The 24,861-nt window shown below is 37.7% G+C and overlaps 2 long non-coding RNA genes across 5 annotated transcripts in view; one reads left to right on the top strand and one right to left on the bottom strand.

Annotated features, from left to right (window-relative positions):
- LOC140598617 (uncharacterized) overlaps positions 1 to 24,861 on the top strand; it is a 48,662-nt gene that overhangs the window by 10,546 nt on the left and 13,255 nt on the right. The gene's annotated exons all lie outside the window — the stretch shown is intronic.
- LOC112931082 (uncharacterized) overlaps positions 1 to 24,861 on the bottom strand; it is a 42,531-nt gene that overhangs the window by 4,511 nt on the left and 13,159 nt on the right. For 3 of the 4 annotated variants that reach the window (XR_012001090.1, XR_012001092.1, XR_003237260.2), the window contains one exon: positions 21,783 to 22,113. The exons of the other annotated variant lie outside the window; for it this stretch is intronic. This is a non-coding gene — a long non-coding RNA (uncharacterized lncRNA). Of the gene's footprint in view, positions 1 to 21,782; positions 22,114 to 24,861 lie in introns of those variants that run through there. 4 annotated transcript variants of the gene reach the window in all.

Genomic DNA, 24,861 nt, shown 5'->3' with positions numbered 1-24,861 from the left:
CAGAAGGTCTCATCCCGCTTACCACAGAAGTAGTATAATTTTCTGATCACTTGTCTGAATTTTCAGTTTCTTGAAGCCTGAATCTTAGTCAACAATCTATCCCCCACCACTTAGCACAGTGCCAGGCACATGGAAGGTGCTTCAGAAATCTTTGTTCTCTTCTATGGCCCTTGCTAGGTCAACCTCTCTCTTAGAGAGTCTGTGGTCTGTGACCCAAATACTGAGATGGCTTCTAGCATGGCAAGATTATGCAATCACTTGAAGTTCCAAGAGCCGTTGATAGAAAAGAGAGGAACAAATAAGTAGCCCATATTTCAGTTTCTTCTGCTTTATTTGTTTTCTGTTTCCATAACAATAATAGTTCACCTCTCATTCCAAATGATATAGAAAATCTGGTAAACAGCATTCCTGAGAGGACAAAACATGCAACTTGGAGTGGGCACTTCGTTCTTTTCTTAATTTTTTTGTTAAAGATTTATTTATTTATGATAGACATAGAGAGAAAGAGAGGCAGAGATACAGGAGGAGGGAGAAGCAGGCTCCATGCCGGGAGCCCGACGCGGGACTTGATCCCGGGACTCCAGGATCGCGCCCTGGGCCAAAGGCAGGCGCCAAACCGCTGAGCCACCCAGGGATCCCCTTTTTCTTAATTTCTGAAGACAATCAAAGTTGATCTTTAGCTTATGTTTATTTGACAATACTATACTACTCTTACTCAAAATAATTACCTCAAATAATTTTTTTAAAAGATTTTATTATTTATTTATTTTTGAGAGAGCATGCACAAGCAGCGGGGAGGGGGTGAGGGAGGGGGAGAAGCAGATTCCATGCTGGGCAAGGAGCCCCAAGCGGGCTGATCCCAGGATCCTAAGATTGTGACCCAAGCTGAAGGCAGACGCTTAGCCAACTGAGCCACCCAGGTGCCCTCAAATAATTTTCATAGTAGAGATATTATTCATAATTCTAACACAAGACTTAAATAGTTTGGGGAGGGGCAGCCCAGGTGGCTCAGCTGTTTAGCGCCGCCTTCAGCCCAGGGCCCAGGATCGAGTCCATCAGGCTCCCTGCCTGGAGCCTGCTTCTCCCTCTGCCTGAGTCTCTGCCTCTCTGTGTGTGTGTGTGTCTCTCATGAATAAATAAATAAAATATTAAATAAATAAATAAATAAATAAATAAATAAATAAATAAAGGAAAATCTGAGTCAGTTAAAAAACAAAAAACAAACCTATATCTATATAGCTCAAAATAGGTCAAATATATATTAAGTATGTATACATATATGATCTGGGAAACAAAGGCAGAAAGAAACAGATTAAAATTAAATCTCCTTACAACCTGCAGCCCATTGACAAGTACTTGAGATAGGAAGATCCTAACATTCTTTCAGGATCTTGAGTCTTCTTTAACACACAAAAATCCTTTTGGAACTTCCCTTATCTTTTCTTCCCCCAACCCCAGAGAATAACATCAGTGCTCCTCACCATCCCAGGCAGCTGCTCTTTCTGCCCTCATGTCCTGTCCCTCTGCTTTAATAAAACCACCATTTTGCACCAAAGAAATCTCAAGAATTCTTTCTTGGCTATTGGCTCTGGACCCCACCAAAACATTAAAAACCTGTATCATACACATATGTATATATCTGTGTGTGTGCCACACACACACACACACACACACACGCACACAATTTATAATCTACATTGTGATTATAATGCCATGGACAGATAAAACCAATTCTTAGTAGGAGAAACAGTTAAAAGATCCTAAGCCAGGGATCCCTGGGTGGTGCAGTGGTTTAGCGCCTGCCTTTGGCCCAGGGCGTGATCCTGGAGACCCAGGATCGAATCCCACGTCGAGCTCCCTGCATGGAGCCTGCTTCTCCCTCTGCCTATGTCTCTGCCTCTCTCTCTCTCTCTCTCTCTCTCTCTCTCTCTGTGACTATCATGAATAAATAAATAAAATCTTTAAAAAAAATAAAATAAAATAAAACAAAAAAAGACTCAGCTTTAAAAAAAAAAAAAAAAAAAAAAAAAGATCCTAAGCCAGTGGTTCTCAAAGAGGGGTCTCTGGACCACCAGCAGCAGCATCACCAGAGAACTTGTTAGAAATGCACATTCTCAAACCCCACCCCAAACCTACTGATTCATAAACTTTGGGATGAGGACTCAGAGTTTGTGCTTTAACAAGCACTAGAATTACCAAATCAACAAGCTGTACAGTTTAAGTGTGCACAATGTTATATGTCAGTTATACCTCAATTAAAGCAAAAAGCAATTCCTCCAAGTGATTGTCATGTACACTACAGTTTGGAAACAAGTGCTCTGATCTATACATATGACTCTCCTTATTTTACCAATGAGGGAATGTGAGTTCATCCATCACCCAGCTAATAGAGTCTGGGATAGGAGCCAGACCTTGTCACTGAATCTTGTGTAGCATTGGAAGAAAAAGAATCAACTTAAGAACCAGAAAACCTCTGTATCCTAAAATGGATGCTTTTTTAACTGAGGTAGAAAAAAATTAGTTAAAGCTTCTCAGGCTTCAGGGGCTTCATTCTGTGATACGGGATAATAATATTGTACTAACCTCAAAGAGGTTTTGATGAGAAAAATAAATCAGATAATGTATGTAATGATGATTTTAGGCCACAAAGAGTCATAACCTTTTGTTCATCATTATTTCTACAGCTTTTTCGTCTTATGAGAAAACACACTTTTTTTTTTTTTTTTTTTTTTTTGAGAAAACACACTCTTGATTGCTATTCCACATTTCTAGCCACAGGATATACATAAACTTTTAAACATGATCTACTTGTAATTTTGGGTTTTGCTATAATAAGTTTTTCCTCCAAGTTGCAAAATTACTTGAGCTATAACTCCACTCAAGTCAAAATTACTATGACCGATATTTTTGTATAAAGAGAAGAGATAGTGCTATGTGATGTTCTTCTAGGAAAAAAAAATCAAGTGATTTTAATTTAAAAAAAAATTTCTCAAAGATTAGATTCGTGCATATCTTATGCTTTTTAGGTCATAGAAGTAGCTTTCACAGCAAATTACCACTCTACATTGATTTTATACAACTGGCAATTTTTTTTTTTAAGATTTTGTTTATTTAGTCATAGAGACACACAGAGAGAGAGGCAGAGACACAGGCAGAGGGAGAAGCAGGCTCCATACAGGAAGCCCAACGTGGTTCTTCAGGATCACACCCCAGGCTGCAGGCGTCACTAAACCGCTGCGCCACCGGGGCTGCCCACAACTGGCAATTTTAACGTGTCATTTTTGCATGCTAAGTGGCCTTTATGTAATAATCTCATAAACTATATGTTCTTTTTTAAAAAGTAACTTTAACTTTGTTATTAGATATTATAATACTATTATAAGTAACTGGAAAATGATAAAAATACATTCAATTTTTTGAATCTGTATTCCTACCAATCAGCAATAGCTGCATTTTGGTTTTCATCTTTCCAGAATTTTTTACGTGCATACAACACATTCATACATGTGTTAACAAAGAGCATTGATTTGAACATTTGTCAGTATATTGTGAAAATATTTCCAGGTTAACCATTTCTGTTTTATCCGTTCAAATGACTCCATTATATTCCACTGGATGAATGGATTGGATGGATCGTTTCCTTAATTAATTACTTATTATCGGACATTTGGATTTTTCTGATTATTTCACTTTTATAACCAATGGTTCAATGAACACCACATACTGATTTAATTATCTTCTCAGAATACATTCTTAGAAGCAGAGTTTCTGGATCAAAGAGAAGCATATTTTTAAGGCTTTTGATTTATATCCCAAATGACCCTTCCAGAAAGATTGTACTTTTAGCCTCACCAGTAGTATATATTTTCCAACATTCTCCCTTCTGGAAAAAAAAAAAAAAATCTTTTCTACCCTAATATATGAAAATTATGTCAAAATACACCAAAAATAATATTTCATTGTTTTAATTTACATGTATTTGATTGTTAATGAGATAGGTTTTCCTAAGAGTAGCAGACACTGTCAGGTCCTCTCATATCCTTCATCTTTATGGCTTCTGGTTGCTGACTCCAATGCTGAGGGTGTTTCTGGTTGCCTAGCAAGGGAAAGCTGTGCAGAGCACCTGGGAAGCACCAGAGAATTAATACCTTCAGAAGCAGCTACAACCAAGCTGAGCAATAAATACCCCAGTTGTACCCCTGAGATGGGATAAACTCTAGAGAATGTTTCACACTCCTCCACAGTTGGGAGGAGACCCTAGGTTGAGTCCTAGCTGCCCAGAGGAAATAGCTTGATGATTCACTCTTTGTTGGCTTCCTTGCCTCTTTTGTGTCCCTTCTCCACTTCCTAATTAGTGTTTTCTAGGATCATCTCCCAAGTAAACTACTTGAATTTCCATCTTTATCTCAGAGTCTTCTTCTGGGCTGGAAAATTCAAACCAAGACAGTATGAGCTTTTTCTACCTCCCTTCTTTACTCAATTACTTACTATTCACACATTTCCCCACTTTCAAAATGGGGAACTCCTATATCATAGAAGAGTTAGAATTATCCATTTTAAAATATTAGGAAGGAAGAGATATTTATGAAGGGCAAACTTGAGAGAACACAAATCAGGACATGAATAAATAATTATAGTTACCACCAAATTGTTTTAGTAAACAAGATTTAAAATATTACAAAATGTTATTACTAGTAGTAATGACTATTATATTAAAAGTTGATTACCTCTTTATTTCAAAGACCCCATATTGAGCTAAGATTTTCCTGGAGATATAAATTAACCTAAAATGTAGGAAAAGGGGGGAAAACTAGCAAACTATGGTGAAGAGAATAGTGTAGCCAAGGTGTACTAAGTGTGTTGAGTACTATCAGAAAAACTACATTCAACAATGTAAACTGCTGTTCAATATAGATGTTCAAAATAAAATGCCATCATCTTTAGGGAGAGATTAGGGTTCCGTGAGAAGTCTGTTGAGAAGGTTTAGAACTGAGAGACATTTTGGGTGAAAAGACATTTGCTAGTATCTAAAATCAACATGTTCTTAATTAAAATACCAATCTCCCAAGATGGCTCTGAAACAGTAAACAATGTTAAAGTAAACTGGCTCCAGGCCCAGAAAGCCAGCCAGACTTAGGAGTGCATACAACTAGGCAAACAAAACAAAACAAAAAACTTTCAAAAGCAGACCTAATCATTTGTAATTGGGGCAAAGGGGTAAGGGAGGGGGCACACAAAACAAAAGAAAATTGTTAGTTTTTATCTTGCTCTGGGCCAGTATTCAGACAGAATTCGCTCCAGCAAAACCTGTTTGGAGGCCGTTCTTCCAGCTGCATAATTTATACTAAGGCTTTGCAAAGGTAAAACAAGGACAATCTAGTCAACCTAACTTGCCTTGTATGGACAATGAAAGTTTTTAAAGAGGACACATGAAATACACATCCACAAGAATCGCATTTATAAGCTTCGTAAGGGTTATGACTGCCCTGAACTTTCTTGTTACCTCCAGAGGTGTTAAATGGAAAAAAACAAACAAACAAACAAACAAACAAAAAACCATGATTCGGTCATTTTAACATTTTATCAGGACAATTTATCATCTTTTTTTTTTTTGAGCTTACAAGATACATTAAGACTTTGAGTCTATAGAATAGAAAACACTCAGAAGAAATTTAGAAAATTCTGTCCAGATTAAATTCAGTGCAAGTGATGGCTGGATCTCCAATCTGGATGTTTGAATTATTCTAAAATATAAATGCTCAATCAGCTCTGTGCTAGTAAGATTCAAAGAGCTCTCGGTGTAATCAGTAAGGAGGAGAATCCCCTGAACATTTCTGTTTCAAACTAAATGTTTATTTACTTAAATACATTTCTTAGGTGCTCATCTAAACATCATTACTAAATAAAGACAACGTATTACATTGCCAATGGACTGAAGTCTCTAAGACGGTCAGCAGCCATCAACTAAATGAGCAAGAATAGACGTGGCCTTGGGCAAACTCCATTAAAGCACAATACCACTTCATATTAGTCAAAATAGACTTGGTTTTCTGTGATAACAAGTCACCCCCAAGTTTTGGTGGATTAACCCAATACAGTGTTAGTTCTTGCTCACACTACTTGCTCCATGAAAATCGGAAAGAACTCTTACACGCAGTCACTAAAGGATTAAAGGCAGATTAAGTTTCCACCTGTTTATAGCTGCACCTTTTGGAACACAAGACCCAAAAGAGGTGGTGGAGGGAAAGGGAGAGTCTAGAGACTAGTGACATTTGTCACTGATGCTCATGTTTCACTAGCCAGAATTAATGCCATCGCCTAACACAAGAGGGTGGAGGAGTTCTGTGTCAGTCATCCAGAGAATTGGATATTAGAGTGATTTCCACCACACACTCAATGACCAGGACCTTTGGATGATTTCCTAATGTAACGTAAGGACAGAAACAAACATGGAGAGGCAAAGCTGAGGACACATAACAAAAGGCTGAGTCATGGCTCAAAGGAGATTTGGAGAGCTGTGAGCAAAGAAGGAATGAAGCATTGAAATCCTGAGAATGCTTCAAATGGCAAAGGCCAATCTGTCTTTTAATTGACTTTATTTTGACACAAAGTAGCATTTTTCTCAGGGCATCTTAGGATGTCACTTGATATCTGATATTACGCCATCTGCATTTTCAAAGCAGGACTTTGAATCATCAGGAAGAGATATGTCTGAAGGGCTTCACAGATTCCTAGGACCCACCTCAAATTTTATGGATTAAAATCTCCGAAGATTTTAGGTCCAGCAATCTGCTTTTGAACAAATATCTCCTTGGTAATTCTAATACCAGATTGAGAATCTGTTTTAGACTTCTGCCAAGATCCAGAGCTGGCCTGAGATCTGGGCTGCATTTGGGCTCTGGGAAAATACCTCCACTCGTCCTAGTCACCAGGTTGAGTCTGCTCTCATACCAGAGGCATTTGGTAAGGTCAAGGCTATTCATTTAGGCTAAATGGGGACTTTCCTAGGTGAGGAAAATTTGAGAGCATGGAAAGTAAGTTGGTTTTTGAGATTATGCAGAACTTGGTTTGGGATAAATGGGTTAAACACAGTAGCTTCAAGGATAACAGAATTTGTAGGCAGGTTTGCCAATGGATTGACAATGATGGGAATGCAGAACAGCCCAGAGGTTCTGTTGAGGTTTTGGAAACGGTCAGATGAAGGAGATGAGGGCCTTGGGATTTTCTAAGCACATGTTGCAAATGCTGCTCCTTAAATAGGCTGTGCTGTGCTAAGCAGGGAGGGGACAGATACCCTGTGAATACTGTGCCCTTTTTGCTGACACTGGGGATAGGGGTGCAAAATACTGTCATAGTTATTAGAAACTGTGAGGTAATAGAAAAAATATACATTGATCTCTGTCCCCAGTTTAATGCAGAATTCCTAAATCCCTTGGAATTTCCTGGGTGATAACAGTGTCGTTTGTTCTAATAAGGGGACTCTTGGTGAGCTCCTGGATGAAGCCAACTGGTCACCAGAAAGACTAAGTCATGATTAGAGGCTTATAATTTTCCACTTCACCCCCCATTCTCCAGAGAGGGAAGGGGGGCTGAAAATGGAGTTAATGATCTATCATGCCTACATAATGAAGCCTTCATAAAAATTCTAAAAATGTGGGTTTTGGAGAGCTTCCAGGTTGGTGAAAATGTAGATGTGTTGGGAGAGTAGCATAGCCAATGAGGCATGGGAAGCCTGCACCCCTTCCCACATACCTTGCTCTAAACCATCTCTTCCATTGGGATGTCCATCTATCCTTTATTATGTCCCTTTATAATAAACTGGTAAACTGTTTTCATGGGTTCTGTGAGCTGCTCTTGCATATTAATTGAATCTGAGGAGGGGGTCATGGGAAGCTCCAACCTATAGCCAATTGGTCAGAGGCACAGATGACAATCCAGACTTGGCAACTGCCATCGAAGAGGAGGACAATCTATTGGGACTGAACCCTTCACTTGTAGGATCTGATGCTGTCTCCAGGTCAGCAGTGTCATGATCGAGTTCAAGTGTAGGCTCCCAGCTGGTATTGCAGAACTGTGTGGTGTGGGAAAAAAAAAACCTGTACATCTGTTGCCAGAAATGTGGTTAAGTGTGGTAGTAGCATGAAGTAAAGAAGAAGCACAGGATGAGGACTGGGTTTTTTCCAACTCAGAAAACTTTTTTTTAAATGAAGAGGAAAATACACAGCAGCTGATTGTAAAATAGAGCTATTTACACTTAATAGGAGGGAGTAGTGAAAACAAAATGGACATACCAGAAAGTTTTAAAGCTTCCACAAACCATGACTAATGGTGACCCATGGGTTAAAATTCCCTGCTGTGAAATTTGTGAAGAAATTTTGATATCCAAATAGAATGTAACTAGGAATCTTGGGTTGAAAAAGAAAAATATGAAAAAAAGGGTATCTCCAAAATGTAAAATGTCTTATCATAAAAAAATTGTTTACTATCCCAGAAGAAATTATTTTGCTCAAATGGAAGTATCTATCACCTGAAGAACGGACAAGCCCTCTGAAACTCTGGGAACTGATGGTCAGGAAGAGAGCTCTCTTTGGAAGCATAACATCATGGCCTACATGATACAGGGCCTGGAGTCAATATCAGAGGTCTGAGAGTGGAGAAGTTCAGACCATTTTGTAAGAAATAAAGGCAGGGTACTGAGCACAGTGACTCTTGGCAAATAAAAGGAAAGAATGGCATACCAAATACCTACAAAAATACTAGTTTCAGGGTAATTAATATTAGCAGCTATTAATATGCACCTCCAATGCTTAACAAAAAAAATTCTTTCTTTCTTCTTCCCAGGCACTCATAATTGTAAGATATATAAAGTGTACATCATGGTGATTTGAAATAGTGAAAGAATTGTGAAAGAATTCCCATCATCTAATTAAAAGATTTTTCTTTCTCACTTCCCTGCTCAATACCGATTGGGCAGCTCTCCTTAGAGGCTGTCTTCCAGACAGTGACTGAGAGATCTGGGTTATTTCTGTTTTATGGCTCTGCTGTCCATTAGTGCCTCCATGGACTGCTCAGCTTGATCATCACTCAGCCATCAGGTAAAGAGAGAGAGAGCAAGGAAGATCATTCGGGACTATAAAACATTCAAATGTTTTACAAAGAAGTCTGAAGTAGGGTACATTATTCGCCTCCACACCCAACTGGCCAGACCTAGTCCAACAACACCAACCTAAGTGCAGACAGGATTGGAACATGAGTCTCCCTGTGTATCTAGGAGTAGTAGAAGGGAATCAGTGAGCATCTAGCCAATCTCTGCCACACAGTGCCTACTAATAGCAGTCCATAATCTGCAACCCATCAACTGCCTCTGTTTTAGTTAAAAATTATACAACTTCCTAGAGTTGTTTAAGCACATTTTACAGTGTAGCTCCCAAAATATTATCATTAAAAGCTACAAAAAAAAATTTGAATGTCATTATTGGAATAGCTGATTCTCATGAAAACTTTTAGAAATGCAGGACTCTCTGGTAGTGTGTGAATATTTTTTAAAAAGTATCCAGAATTGAGAATGCTTAAGTTTAACAATTCCATCCTGGACTTTGGTGGGTAGCTAAGCCCTCATTCTTATAATATGCCTGGTGAGCCCATTTTTGAAAAGGCTATTTGATAGAGAACAATGTGAAGAATGTTTGGACTATAAATACTAAAACTTATTGATGAACTTCTAACACATCATCTATAATCCAAGATCCATTCTAATATCGTATCTCTCTGCACACTTACAGCAGACCCAGAAGAAAAATCTATTGTCTAATGACAGCTTGTTTTGAGAATTTCTAAGGTACTTCCTCCACATACAAACAAATCCTCATTGCACTTTTTATTTTCATATTCTTACTTTCCAACCCAAGATTCATAGCTTGTATTTTGCTTAACATTAACACTTTTTTTCTCAGTATTCTAGAGCAAGGAATATCAACCTGTGATTCCCCATTAATTTTTGTGAGCTGTGGAAGTTTCAAAACTTTCTGGTATGTCTATTTGGCATTCAACTTTCCCTCCCTGTTTCTTTTCCCTCCTATAGAATATGTAATAGCTCTGCTTTCTAAGTACCCTTCATGTACTTTTCTCTTTATTGAAAAAAATTTTCCAATAGCCTGACAGCATTTTAAAGCTTACACCAAGGAAACCTATCTAAATATGAAACAGATGAATAAGTATATCTTGGGCATAATAACTTACAGATATGAGGAAAAAAATTAGGCATATGTTTGTGGTTCAGAAAGCATATCTGTCCAAATGTATGGGAGAGGATCAGTATGTATAAAAAAACCACTTTACAGAAGTGTATTGTCTAGTTGTGACATAAGCAATTGAGAATTCTGGGATGACCCCAACCTCTTTGGCTGACAAAGTATCTTCAACTAGATGCCTGGAATTGGAAATAAATGATGTCAGCTAGGTAAAAGAGAAAGTTGATTCCATCTACTTTACCACGTCATTTATTTCTGGGGCAAGACAGACAAAATATATATGCATCAGCATCAGATGATCATCATGTTTCATTTGTTTGCAAAGTTGTCTATGTATACTGGCATTGAAAACATCTCAAAATCTATGCAAGGGCAGCTCTTTATGAAAGAAATTAATGTAAACCATAGGTTAAAACCAATGTAGAAAGCATTATTACCATATTTCAAATAACTAATGGTAAGGAAAACTATGAAAAAAAAAGAAGTTATAGAGGACCCTAACCATGAGATTCTAATATTAAAATAAAAAGCAGTCCTACTATTGTGAGTCAGTTATAAAATTTTGGTCAATAGCAGCTTTTCATATAATACATCTTTTTTTTTCCTCTATGAAGATTTTAAAATTTTTATATTTGTCATGTAATTCATTGTATTAATAGTTATTTAAAAGCTGATTAAAATAGAATCACTTTATGCACCATCTTCATACAAATGCTGGAGCCCTCCTCAGCTGAAACTGCTGCTGCTATGTCCTAGTGTAGATCTTGATCTCTGACCACTTTTGGAGAGTAACCAAATCAAGGCAGAAAAATCTAATTTTGCCAAAGACCACATAGGAAGTTCTTGGCAAAGTCAGATGAGAAAACAGAGTTCATGAACTCTAAGGGTGGACATTTTTAACCACTGCTTTTGTTCCTTGTTTTGGGAACCCCTTTCCAAAAAAAGTAGAAAATTCTGGAATTTTGCTTGCTTTTTTTCCATGATTGGTTTAACAGAGTGGTGCAAAGAGCTCTGCACTGAGAGTCAGAGACTTAGATTCTTTAAAAACAAAACAAAACAACCTTTGTATTCTGGAACGCTTAAATGAATCCTTTGACCCATCACTTAGTTTTGAGAATCTTAAACTCATAGTCTGTATCATTTCAACTAAATCCCACTGAAATCTTTCCTCTCATATAATTTGCAGCAAACCCAAGACATAGCATTTCTTCCATAAATATTTCAGTATGTATCTCTAAAAGATGTCTTTTAAAAAAGAACCCCACAATATTGTTATCACACCTAAAATACTTGATAATATTAATTTAATGCCATCAAATATACAGTGTTCAAAATTCCAACTGTCTCAAAAAACAGTAATTTTTAACAGTTGTTTGAATCAAGATCCAAATAAAGTCCATTCACTGTGATTAGCTACAGGTTACTTAGGTCTTTTAAAAAATTCCTAGGCTTTCCCCCATCTTTTTTCAGATGTTGTACCTTATTTGTTGAAGAAAGAAATCAGTTCATTTTTCCTATAGGCAAAGATTGGGTTTTGCTGACCAATGGTAACGCAAAGGTATGGTTAACATGTTCTTCAATTTTCTGTTTTTAGATCAGTGGTTAACTCCAACAGATTTGGAAAGATGCAGATATGATTGGCTTTGGTAAGAGTATTCAATAAATGGGGCATGTTTCCACCAGGAGGCACTAATGCCTGTTTATTTCTTGTTTTACCATGTTACCAGATGTCTAATGTGGGACCCAGGAAATTTAACAAAAATCCCCTACCCCTGGACAAGCAGAGCAGGACTAACTCCATTTTGTGCTGCACCTGCCACCTCCTGTGTGACCCCCACATAACCTGCTTATTGCTTAAGGCGCTGCCCCACCCTAGTCAAGCCGCCGGGCACACCCTAATGGGAAATAGGCTCATAACAATGTAACCCTGCTTTGTGCCCGCCAAAACTGCGCGCCCATTCTGACCAAAGTAATAGGCCAGCTCAAGTGGATACTATAGGGTAAGGTGCAATTCAATCGGCCACCTGCGTGTGGACCGACATGACTGTGCAACTTTCTGTGTATCCCATGGGCCACTGGCCCCTATAAAGCTGCTCCGCCTCTTAGCCTCGGGGTCCGAGTCCCTGCTCCGCTGTGTCGGGTATACTTGGACCCAGGCTCTAGCCTGTAAATAAACCCTCATGTGTTTGCATCGGTGTCGGCTCCTTGGTGGTTTCTCGGATTCGCAATCTTGGGCACAACTAATGCCTGTTTATTTCTTGTTTTATCATGTTACCAGATGTCTGTGCTCAATATGGAGGTTGCATAATGATGATGTTATAATTCTATTAGTCCTTCATTTCTTAGCCAGAATACAAAGAAAGTTTCCCTAATTTACTATATAGCTCCCCAAAGTACAATTCATAAAGCAGGATATATTCTTAATTCATACAAGCAGGATACATTCTTAATTATTTTTATTATCAGTTTTCAAAATAGTAAATTGGGTTACTAGGGTCCTACAATGAGGAATAACTGGTTGTTCTTATTTTTTTGGTGTCATTGTGAACTCCCTGGAGTTCATAGTCCAGTGGAGGGAACAGAGGCACACAGACAATTACAATACAACATAATTTTGTACTATAGTAAAAATAAATGCATCTATGGGCATCTAGAGGTGACAGTATCTAACTACTTTATTGGATATGACAAAGGCCTCAGAAAGGAGGCAGAAGCAGACTCTCTACTGAGCGGGGAGCCTGACATGAGGCTCAGTCCTAGGACCCTGGGATCATGACCTGAGCCAAAGGCAGATGCCCAACTGACTAAGCCATCCAGTCACCCAGAGAATTCAGTTTTTATATGTTGAATTTGTGAGGCCTTTGGGATAGCCAGGTAGAAATGTTTGGCAGACACCTGGAAATAATGGTCTAAATCTCAGGTAAACCTTGCCTGTCTGAACAGGTCAATTTAAGATTCTCCAGCATGTAATACTAAAGTTCACAAGTGGGACGAGATCCCTTAAGGAGGGTAGAATGAGAAGAGAAGGCACAGATGAATCTATCATGATATTGAAGGGATCTGCAAAGGAAAGAGAAATCTACAAGGCATACTGACTGAGAAGAAGTAGAGAAGTAGGTAATGGTATGAAAGCCAAAGGAGAGGAGAATTTCAGAATTTACAACAGAAGTCTTGGAAAATACCAACTGTAAGGTAACCATTAGTGACTTCATCAAAGGCTGTTTCAGTGGATTAGTGAGGATAGGAGCTATGTTTCCATGGACACAGAATGAATGAAAGGCGTCAAAATAGAGACAGAAGCAAAATTACTTTTTTTCAAAAAGTTTGGTAGGGCCTGGCAGCATGAAAACTCATATTATAGATTGTGTCCCATTAACATAAAATCAACCAACCAATAAATATTAATTGTGAGCTGATCTTATGTAAGCCATTGTACTAAAGTACTCCTAGTGTAAAAAAGGTATTCTTGACATAGCCAATTCTGAAGGAGAAAGTATGCAAATTTATAAATGCATGTTTAAAAAGAAAGCTCCTCAGAAAACCTAAGAAATCAGATAGATAGGTATTTTTAAAATACGTTGACCTTTATTATCTCTAAAATAGTACAAAGGATCGCACACGATTCTAAAAAAAAAAGCAAACAAACAAAATGTATGCTGTTAGAAAAGGAAATATAGGACAGCCCGGGTGGCTCAGTGGTTTAGCGCCGCCTTCGGCCCAGGTTGTAATCCTGGAGACCCGGAATCGAGTCCCATGTCAGACTCCCTGCATGGAGCCTGCTTCTCCTTCTGCCTGTGTCTCTGCCTCTCTCTTTCTCACTCTGTGTCTCTCATGAATAAATAAATAAAATCTTTAAAAAAAAAAGGAAATATAAATCTGATGCATAAAACAAAAATTATTCTGTGAATCTGTATAAATAAGAGTCTTTTGATTAGGAATACAGCACAGGATTCTTGTATTTATCCATTCAAGGGCTCAGTTTCTCTGAATATCTAAGGGATAATCACATTATCTTACCTGCCACCGGTAGGCTAATACACGCATATGGATTCAGTACAGTGTCTGTGAAGTATTACAATGAATACATTACATTCGTTACTAACAGTTGGACAAAGTCAGCAGGGGGTATTAAAACCCGACATTCAATGTGGAGGTCCCCGCCTCAGCCTTTTCTTCCCCGTCTGTTGACTTTCATTGAAGACTTTTCATATTTCACAAAAGTATTCTCATAGTTCTGCAAGTGGTTTTTCACCACCGTGCTTTTGATCAGCCTTCTAATTATAGCCTATTTCAGATTTAAGTGGAGAATAAAACTGACCGTGAAAGTGAACTTATGGTTACATGAGGGCTCCCTCCCAGTAGCATCCTGAAATATGAGGAGTCTTTTCTTTTGCTGCCTCTTATGGCAGCACTTTGAAATCTAGGAACCAGATCGCAACACAGGCATACCTCTGGGCAAGAAAGAGCCAAAAAAAACATATAGAAGGAGTTGACAAAAAAGGAGTCATAGTTGGATGGCACCACCTTCTTCTCTAAGAAGGAGATGTTTCCATTTACCTTTATTTTTTTTTAAATATTATTTATTTATTTATTCACGAGAGACACAGAGAGGCAGAGACACAGGCAGAGGGAGAAGCAGGCTCCATGCAGGGAGCCAGATGTGGGACTTGATCCCGGTTCTCCAGGATCACACCCTGGGCTGAAGGTGGCGCTAAACCGCTGAGCCACCCAGGCTGCCCTCCATTTACCTTTAATTCTATTATCCACAGTAGGGTTACAAATAAGAGGTCAAGGATGACAAACAAACAGAAAGATCTTCCATAACACTGGATCCATCTGTCTTTTCCTCTCCTTCCTAAGACTCAATCCTGGCCTTGAGTTTTGTAGGGTAGACATAATGGACACTGTCCATACTTGAGTATATAGGTCCCCCTGAAAGGGTTCTCCAGGTGTTCTGGCAGGTGGTTCACATGGGGAGGAAGGTTATGGAAAAGTTTTCCCTGCTCCCTGTTTCCTAGAGAAAAAAAAACCCCATTGGACAGTTCTGAGATTGGGCTCTTACAGTTTTGCAGTCTGACCAGAGTGGGCCTTGAATAAGCCTTTCGAATCTCTCTGGTGCAATGAACTGCAGGTACATCTGTGTATTATATAATAACCTTTTTTCCTCTAGTGCCTGAGACCAGATGGCTAAGTAAATAAATAAATTACAACCAAGTCTGTTTCAATGTTATGCCTGTGGAATTTGAGATAATTCCTTTAATCAGCCATCCAACAAGTTGAGTCTTTGTGTCCTGACCTAGAAGTGGATATCTTTCACCATGACTTTCAGAGTCCTTTGGTGATAAGAGATTTTTTCAGTATCAGTGAATGTAAATTCAAGTTTTATTACTGAATTTTCTGGGGATCAGTTAATGAAAACCTCTGGGTCCTGTTTTCACTGTGAAAATAGCTGCCGACCTTTAAGAACTGTTGAAGAATTTGGCAGCAAAAAATAAAATTATATCATTGCTTTAGTTTTAAAACAGAGATTTCAAGAATAAGCCAACTTATTAGTGTTCAAAAGGGAACTTCATAAGTCAAATTCCCAATCCACAACTTTTTTTTCAGACAGCCAGATGCTCATCTTCACTTCTCATTAAGAAATATCAAGTACTTAGATAGGGAGCTGTTCTATTCCTACCAAAGGTTCTTTTTTTTTTTTTCCTACCAAAGGTTCAAAAATGACATAGTCATAAAACAAACTATAATGGCTGACTTGAAATTGTTGATGAAAAAAAAGATCCTATGAGCCCAAATTATGCTATTAGAATAAAGAAATATTGTTTTCATATTAACAATTGATGGTCCATTAAACCCCTGGATTACTGAATTAATTAGCTTTTGGGAAAGCAGTTGAGCAATAATCAGAAACTTCAGTGCAATACAAAGTGATTTATTATATATCAGTAGTTGTAAACTCCAGCTCTATTAAAATCACAGGAGAGGCGGCATTTCAAAAATATTGACACCCAGGCTTCACTCCAGAGATTCTGATATAATTGGTCTATGAGGGCTCTAAGATCATATTTTTGCAAAACTACTCTCTACCCCACATCCCTATCCAGGTGTTTCTAATGTGCAATCAGGTTAAAAACTCCTGATCTAGGGGTGCCTGGGTGGTTCAGTCACTGAGCATCTGCCTTTGGCTCAGGCTGTGATCCCAGGGTCCTGGGATTGAGTCCCACATCAGGCTCCCTGTGGGAAGCCTGCTTCTCCCACTGCCTATGTCTGTGTCTCTCATGAATAAATAAATAAAATCTTTTAAAACGAAACAAAACCTCCTGATCTAGATTATTTGTCTAGCTTTTAAAATACTGAACATTTATTTATTTATTTATTTGACAGAAAGAGTAGGCAAGAGAGCACAAGCAGTGGGAGTTGCAGAAGGAGAGGAGAAGCAGGCTCCTGCTGAGCAGGGAGCCCAACACCGGACTGGATTCCATGGGATCATGACCTGAGCCAAGGACAGGTGCTTAACCTACTGAGCTACCCAGATGCCCCTGAACTTTTATTTATAACTGATACAAGTAATAAAGAGTAACAGTGTACTCTTATCCTAATTTATCCTAAATCACCATTCTCTGAACTTAATGGTTTAGAAAATTACAATCACTAAGGAAACATAAAATAGCATCTATATAGTGTTTATAGCAAGTAAAAAAATATGTGAATAGATGAGCCACAAAATGACCTTCTTATTCTTTGCTAAAATTGTTAAGAGTCTTGGAATGAAATAATAGAATTTTCTATTCCTCTACTTCACTGAGGATAGAAGTTAAGTAACTTCTAAGGTTCATCACATTTAAGATAGATGCTATACATAGAACCCATAGCCCTTGATTCTATTCCTAATGTGTTTTCAAATATTTCCCTGATTTTATTTTTTAGAAGGTAAAGGTTACTTTTTGGGAGTGATAAGAGACACCATAACCAATTACTAGAAGCTTATATAAACATTCGAGGCAGTTGATAGGATATCTGTCAAGTCTGTGGACTCTGGAACCAAATAAACCACAATCTAAGCCTGCCTTTAACATATGCCTCTCATGAGATCTAAATCTACCTTCACTTCCTCATCGGGAAAATAAGGATATTATAAATAATAGAATGAGATAGAGAAATGGATGAAGGCAAATTTCTCTTCTGTTCACATGACATTGTTCCCACCCCTAAGATCTAAAGAAAAGGGAAGTGAACCCAGACTTCTCTGGTAAATTTGTTAATAAATAAACAATTAAGGTAAAACATATCTGATAAGAGGTTAGTATCCAAAATATATAAGCAATTCATACAACTCAATACCAAGAAAAAAATCTGATTAAAAAATGAGCAGAGAAAAAAAAAAAAAAAAGAGCAGAGGAACTAAACAGACATTTCTCCAAATAAGACATACAAATGGCCATCAAATACATGAACACATACTCAATATAACCAAGCAACAGGGAAATGAAAATCAAAACCACAATGAGATATCACCTCACACATGTTAGAATGGCTGCCATCAAAAAGAGAAGGGATAAGTATTGGTGAGGATGTGGAGAAAAGGGAACTTTCGTGTACTGTTGGTGGGAACAAACAGTATAGCCATTATACTGGCTATAACGGTATAGCCATTATAGAAAATAGTATAGAGATTCCTCAAAACATTAAAATGGAACTACCCTATGATCCAACAGTCCCACTTCTGGGAATATATTTTTAAAAAGATGAAATCAGGGCAGCCCCGGTGGTGCAGCGCTTTAGGGCCGCCTGCAGCCCAGGGCATGATCCTGGAGACCCGGGATCGAGTCCCATGTCAGGTTCTTTGCATGGTGGTTGCTTCCCCCTCTGCCTGTGTCTCTGCCTCTCTCTCTCTGCGTCTCTATGAATAAATAAATAAAATCTTAAAAAAAAAATAAGATGAAATCATTATCTCAAAGAGATAACTGCATTCCCATGTTCATTGCAGCATTATTCACAATAGCCAAGACACGAAAACAACCGAATTATCCACTGATGGATGAACGCATAAAGAAAACGTGGTGTGTATATACAATAGACTATTATTCAGTCATAAAAAATAAATAAGGAAATATTGGCATTAAGAATAACACGGATGGCCCTTGACAGCAGTATGCAAAGGGAAAGAAGTCAGAGAAACAAATACTATATGGTGGCACTCAAATGTAAAATTTAAAAAAAAAAGCATCTCAGACAAAGCAGAATGGTGGTTGCCAGGGGCTAAAGGGGTTGAGGAGAGGCAGGAAATGGGGAGATGTGGGTCAAAAGCTTCAACCTTCCAGTTATAAGATGAATAATTTTCTGGGATCTAATGCATAGCATGGGACTGTAGTTATCAATACCATATTGTATACTTGAAAGCTGTTTTGGAAGTAGAGTTTTAATGTCTTCACCATAACAACAACAAAATGATAATTATGTGAGGTAAAGAATTTGTTAACTAACCTTATTGTGGTAAACATTTCCCAATATATACATGTATTAACTTATCACATGTACACTTTAAACTTACATGATTATATCTCAATAAAACTGGAAAACTAACATTAAACAATGAAGTTCTTTGCATTGGTTCTTCATTAGACCATTCTGTACATTAGTCTTTCACATACATTTCAATAGCTGGCATGTTATAACAGGGTACTAAATCAGATAATGAGTGTGAATCATCTAAGGCAATGCCTAGAATATAGCACGCACTCAACAATATCATCTTAAGTTGTAACTATTATGTGTTACATAATGTTGCTCAATGAGGCAGATGGGAGTTTTTTGGTTTTTTTGGTAAGTAAATGTGTTTCCATCCCGAATAGTTTGTACTACGTGGAACATTCTTCCATGGAGTCCAAAAAGACTTTATGGTACATAATTAGTGGCATTGTGAATCAATCAGTCAGCTTATGTGTGTGCAAAATTGCAAAGGAAAAGGACACCGTCTTTATCCTCAAAAAATCTACAACTTAGTGAAGAGGGGGGAGAAGAAGATGAACTTTGCCACCCAAGGGAAGTGTCAGCTGGCCAACTCGCTGAGCTTATATTTGATAGTAGTGTCTCTCATGTTGCCTACTCTATTCCTCAGACATTAGCTATGGTAGCATTTGGAGAATTAGGAGAAATAGTATCTGTGGGTTTATTTAACACATATACTGTATTTTGGGGGAAGGAGAATTAATTTAGCCAAGAAAAGAAACGTTTTGATGCCCTTACCCATCAAATAAACTGACTTTCTGCCAAATGAATGTGATCACAGGTCAAGGGTGAGCTTTCCAATCAGAAAACCAGCAAAGGACAAGATGACACCAGGCTCGTTTTATAGGTTTTGTGTTTGATTAATAGCACTGTAGGAGATTTAAAAAGAAAAGAGATTGTACTGAAATGATGTCATCTACTTATAGAAAAACTACATTTCAACATCCTTATAGTAATACCAAGGTTACAGTTGACAAAATATATTCCAGCCTTAGCAAAGAAAATTCATCATCTTCATTCTTTAATTACGTTACTTTTGCAATCAAATATGGAAGCTAGTCTATTTCATGTTTGTGAAAAATTTCTGTAAATGGTTATAATTACCTATCATTTCATTTGATGCAAAGGAAATTTTCAAATAAAAAAGTGACTTCACTATATTCATTAATTCTTTAACTTTTGTCTATGAATTCATTGCAAGGCTACTATGAGCTAGGCACTATGCTATGGAAAATAAGACAGTGTCTCTACCCTTACAGACATTACAAAAGAAGAGAAGGGACAATAAATGAGTCAAAAATCTAATAAAAACACAGAGGTTATTATTTTTATTTTTTAAAAAGATTTTATCTACTTATTTGAGAGAGAGAGAGTGTGTGTATAAGCTGCGGGAGAAGCAGAGGGAGAGGGACAAAGCAGACTCCACATTGAGCATAGAGGTGACATGGAGCTCCATCCTACAACCCTGAGATTATGACATGAGCCAAAACCAAGAGTCAGACACTCAACTAAGTTGAGCTAGCCAGGCACCCCAAAACAGAGATTATTAATGAAGTACAATGAAGAAAGTAAACATGGATTGTAGAAGAGAATAATGGTAAGGTCTTCTTACATGGTGGGATCAGGGAAGTCCTTGCTGAAAATGTGACACCTGAGCCAAGACCTAAGTGATGAGAAGACAGTGCTATTGAAAGTCAAGGCAAGAGTTATTTATGCTGAAAGAACTACACGGGCAAAGGTCCCAAAGCAGAAAAAAGCTTTAGTAACTGACAGAAGGGCAGATGACTTGCCCTCTCTAGAAGCAAGAGAGACAGTGGCATGTGGCTTGAGGAATCACAGGGGAATATCATTTTTAGAGCCTTTGGGCCATGCATGATAAGGGGTTTGAATTTTTATCCTGATGTCAAACATTAGAGGTATTTAAGCAGATGCTGACACATTCTGATATAGGCTCAGAGTATGTGTGTGTATGTGTGTATTTGATTTTATCTTTTACTGAGAAAAATTCAAGTTTCCTACAATAAGTGTGAAATATCATAGAGATATCAACATCGGTATGACTCAACTGTAAATAAGATTTTCTTTTGTGCTTGATTTAATCCTTAACTATTTGTGGAATTCTTAAGTCAGGCTGATGCAACACTAGTGAAGGAGAACAGAGATGTAGCACAGAGGCTACCAAGAGAATAATCTAGGAAAAGGGCATCTGGACTTTTCTGGACTGGTTTGGAGACTTAGGTCTAGACTGAAGTGACATCCTGAAAGTTTGGTCCCATATTGCAAAGCCATTCCAGGGCTCTCAGCCTTTTCAAGTCACTTAATTTTCAGGATATCTTTTGTTATTAGCATGGAGAGATGTAGAGTCATAGAAACATATCATCTCAAGGTTAGAAAGAAACCTAAAACAGTGTTTTTCAAACACAGGATCACCCTGAGATCTTGTTAAAAAGTGGTTTGATTAAAGCAGGGCATGAAATTCTACACTACTAAGATGGCTTCCAGGTGGACCAGTACACTCTGAGTAGAAAAGCAGGCTATTTTGTTCAGCTCCTTCTTGGCTTCAAACCTGAGTCCTCTAGACTAAGCTCCGTGATCTCTTATAGCTCTCACCACATGATCCTCTGTTGTATCAAATACATATTGAGCATGTGGTTGATGCTCAATACATTTTCAATAACTATGTCAGTGAATGGATGAGGGGATGAATGAACATCTCCAACCCATGTTTACCAGCCTCTGATGAAAACCTCACAATCTCAGGATTATCAACTGAGGAAGCTTTTTTTTTTTTTTTGATCAGTTCTGATCATTGAAAATTCCTTATTTCAACTGAGCCAATGTCTGTTTCTCTGTGGTTGAAATCATTGATCCTAGATTTGTCCTTTGAGGAAACACGTGGCAGCCTTCTTTTTTGACACAATCTGGTCTGGGAGTTGCTTAGTGAACAAGAAAAAAAAAAACATTTAAAATAAAAATCATATTCTAAAAAGATTCATCAAACATTTGATTTTAACTTACACGTATGAAAGTATATTCATTCACTCATCTTCTGTGTAGATGCAAGGCTGGCAAAATGGGACCTTTGATGATCTTTATCAGCTTATGCTATCTGTCAGCATAAACCACACCTATAATAACACATCAAGCACATGTGGAACAATGGTAGAAAGAGAGGAATGTGCATTGAGGGGGAGAAACACAAACCTGCCTGGGAGCAATCTGCAATGATGAGGCTCATTCCTAGCAAAGGCATTGTGTTGGATGAGGTAGAGCCAAAGAAGTCTGGAAGCAGTAGCTGTACAGCCACGGAGCAGAGATCTCCTTTTACTTATACCAAGCCAAGGTGATGTATTACCTGTATCAAGTGAAGATAGCACTTGTGGTGTTTTCAGATGGTCTTACCTATATCATAAATACTAATCAAAATATAAAAATAATTTTGAAGCTCCTAAAAAAGCAGGCTAGTATAAAGTATATGGTTGTCAGTTTTCCTTTCATTTAATAAGACACTTCAAGATTTACCAATTAATGGAATTCTCAGACACTTCTTTGATCTCCATTTTGTGAACCAATTTATCTCTCTCCAATAAGTTGATTTTCTTTTCTTTTTTTTTAAGATTTTAAATTTTTATTTATTTGAGAGAGAGGGAGAGAATGCACACATGGGTAGAAGGAAAGGGGGGGCGGCGAGAAGCAGGCTCCCTGTTGAGCAGGGCACCCGACATGGGGCTTCATCCCAGGACCCAAAGACCATGACCCAAGCCCAAGGCACTCCTGTTAAATGGATTTTCATTTATTGTATGAGTTTCATTATATTTTCTAATAAATTAAGTGGTTTTACCATGTCTCTTTTCCTTGAATTTTTGGACCATGTTTTCCTTCAGTGATTCTTCAAAGAAGCCTTCTGTTAACACTTAATTTAAAATTTAAAGACTGAGAATAGTATGTATTTGTTCTTAAAATACAAAGACATATTTTATTTAATAGGCAGCACCTAGCCTGAAATACTCATCCTCACATTAAGAATTGAACAAGGTCTTATATTTTTTCAGTAAGTGTGGCTTCACATTCATTATCTTGCTTAAGTCTCAAGGCAACTGTGGGAGGTCAGTGGTATCGCTTCTGTTTTGAAAAGACAAAGTGAAGCTCAGAAGTGGTGAGGGTCTTGTAATGTATACAGGCCACCCAGTGGGATAGCATATAGGGTGGGAAGGATCCAGCCTTGTGATTCTTTGGGTCTTCTTTTAAATCTTACAATTGTATAAACTGAGGCCAAAGGGCAATAAATGGGGCTTCTGCCATTTTACTGTATGGTTCTGCGATGCTCAAATGTATTGGCAGGTTCAAATAATGTTATTCAGTTGAGCTAAAGACTCTCTTCCTCTTCCTCTTTTGAAAGAGTGCAAGAGTTCCAAGATGAAAGTGAAATCAAATTATTTGGAAAGTCTTTTGCTTATCAGTTAGTTTGTTTTAGAACTTTATAATATATCTGAAGGTAGTTCTAGATAATAGTTCACAGAGTTTTGAAGTTTTGAAACTAGAATTGAAAATCTCTAGCTGATGTTGATTTAGCTGTGGGGAATGGCATCACTGAAGCATGGCATCATTAGCGGTTTATGTAAATAATCATCTCCTTATTGCGTTAGAGCAGAGTATACATTAAAAGTTTAAGAGGCTATTTAAAAAGTAAACTACATTACACATTTTTGCCTAAACCTGTGAATAAATACAGAGACCACAAACAGGGGGGAAAAAAGTATTTTCAGCAACTCTGAATCATACTCTGATTCGGATCAGTCCTTGGTAAAAACTTTAATGACCTTTCTTAACATTCAAGCTAGGAAATTTAAAATCCAAAGGGAAAAATGTAAGAGCAATCCTCTGAATCATTTAGTATAAATTTGGTTTAAATTTATTCTACCCAAGGGAAGTTTCATTATTAATATGGTCAAAAGAACTGGTCCTAGTTTCAGACCTTTTCTATTTATGAAGAACATTTCTCATATTTTTGTTATAAGAAAAATATAATTTCTAATTGGATACATAATGTCCAGAGAGATAATTCAGCCATCAATGTCTTTTTTTTAAATTCCAAATAAAGAGTAGAAGAAGAAAAGCCTAAAAGATTAGTGTTTTACCAGAAGCTTTTAGGTTCCTCTCTCAGCTACCTTGCATGTTATTGTCTCTGTAAGGCTGTCATACTTGGGGAGTTTTTCATGACTCAGATGACTTTCTTCTTGGTCAAGATGACCTTCTGGCCCTACGCTCCTCAAAACAATAAGCATAAATGTATATGCCTCTAAATATTTTTAAAAGAAGTCACTGTTTATGCTTGACTGAAGACCTACATTTATCATCATTTTCATTTGGTTTCTTTGTCATACACACTCAGAACTCGTCTTTTTGACTCACAATGCTATATATTGATTCCCACCCTTATTCCTCACTGCATCAGTGGTTTCTATCACCTGGGAGGTTTAGGATTGGCTTGTTTAAAAGGTTGACATTGGAAATGATATCTATGCATGTATTCTCATCATACACTGTTAACTGTAAGGTAAAAATAAATTAAAATGGCTATGGTAATGTGTAAACTATAATTAAATCTACTTCCATTTTCTAAGATCACATATTTGTACTGGAGTGATTCTAACCAAGCAGAATGAGTCTACAGTGCCCATGTTCAAGTCAAAATGAGAGTAAAAGAAAAAGGACGATGTAAATATTGGTGGCACTTTGTTTAGGGCTCTTTGGCTAAACTGGGAAGGAGGTGGACTCTTCTCTGATACCCACACCTCAGGTGCTCACTGATGTGGACCTGTCTCCTGGCTTCCTGGGACACCTACCACACTGCTTGTTGGAGAGAGAATGCAAAGGAGAAAACTCCAAAAATGGAAATTAAGCTCACAGTGAGAAGACTCTTGCTTCATTCAAGTAGAGGTAACTTAGTTGAGAGTTGTGGTAATGGTGGTGATAAAGGTGGTAGAGATGGGAAAGAGTGAAGAATTTGGGATAGATTTTGGAGAATTAATAAAATTTAAGGGTTGAGGAAAAGGAGGAATCAAGGCTATTCTTTAGGTATTTGCCTGAGCCGCTGAGTGGG

The sequence above is a fragment of the Vulpes vulpes genome, chromosome 4 (assembly GCF_048418805.1).
Source record: "Vulpes vulpes isolate BD-2025 chromosome 4, VulVul3, whole genome shotgun sequence".
Classification (NCBI taxonomy): domain Eukaryota; kingdom Metazoa; phylum Chordata; class Mammalia; order Carnivora; family Canidae; genus Vulpes; species Vulpes vulpes.
The sequence above is the reverse complement of the archived record's forward strand: the minus strand, read 5'-3'. Positions and strand labels throughout refer to the sequence as shown.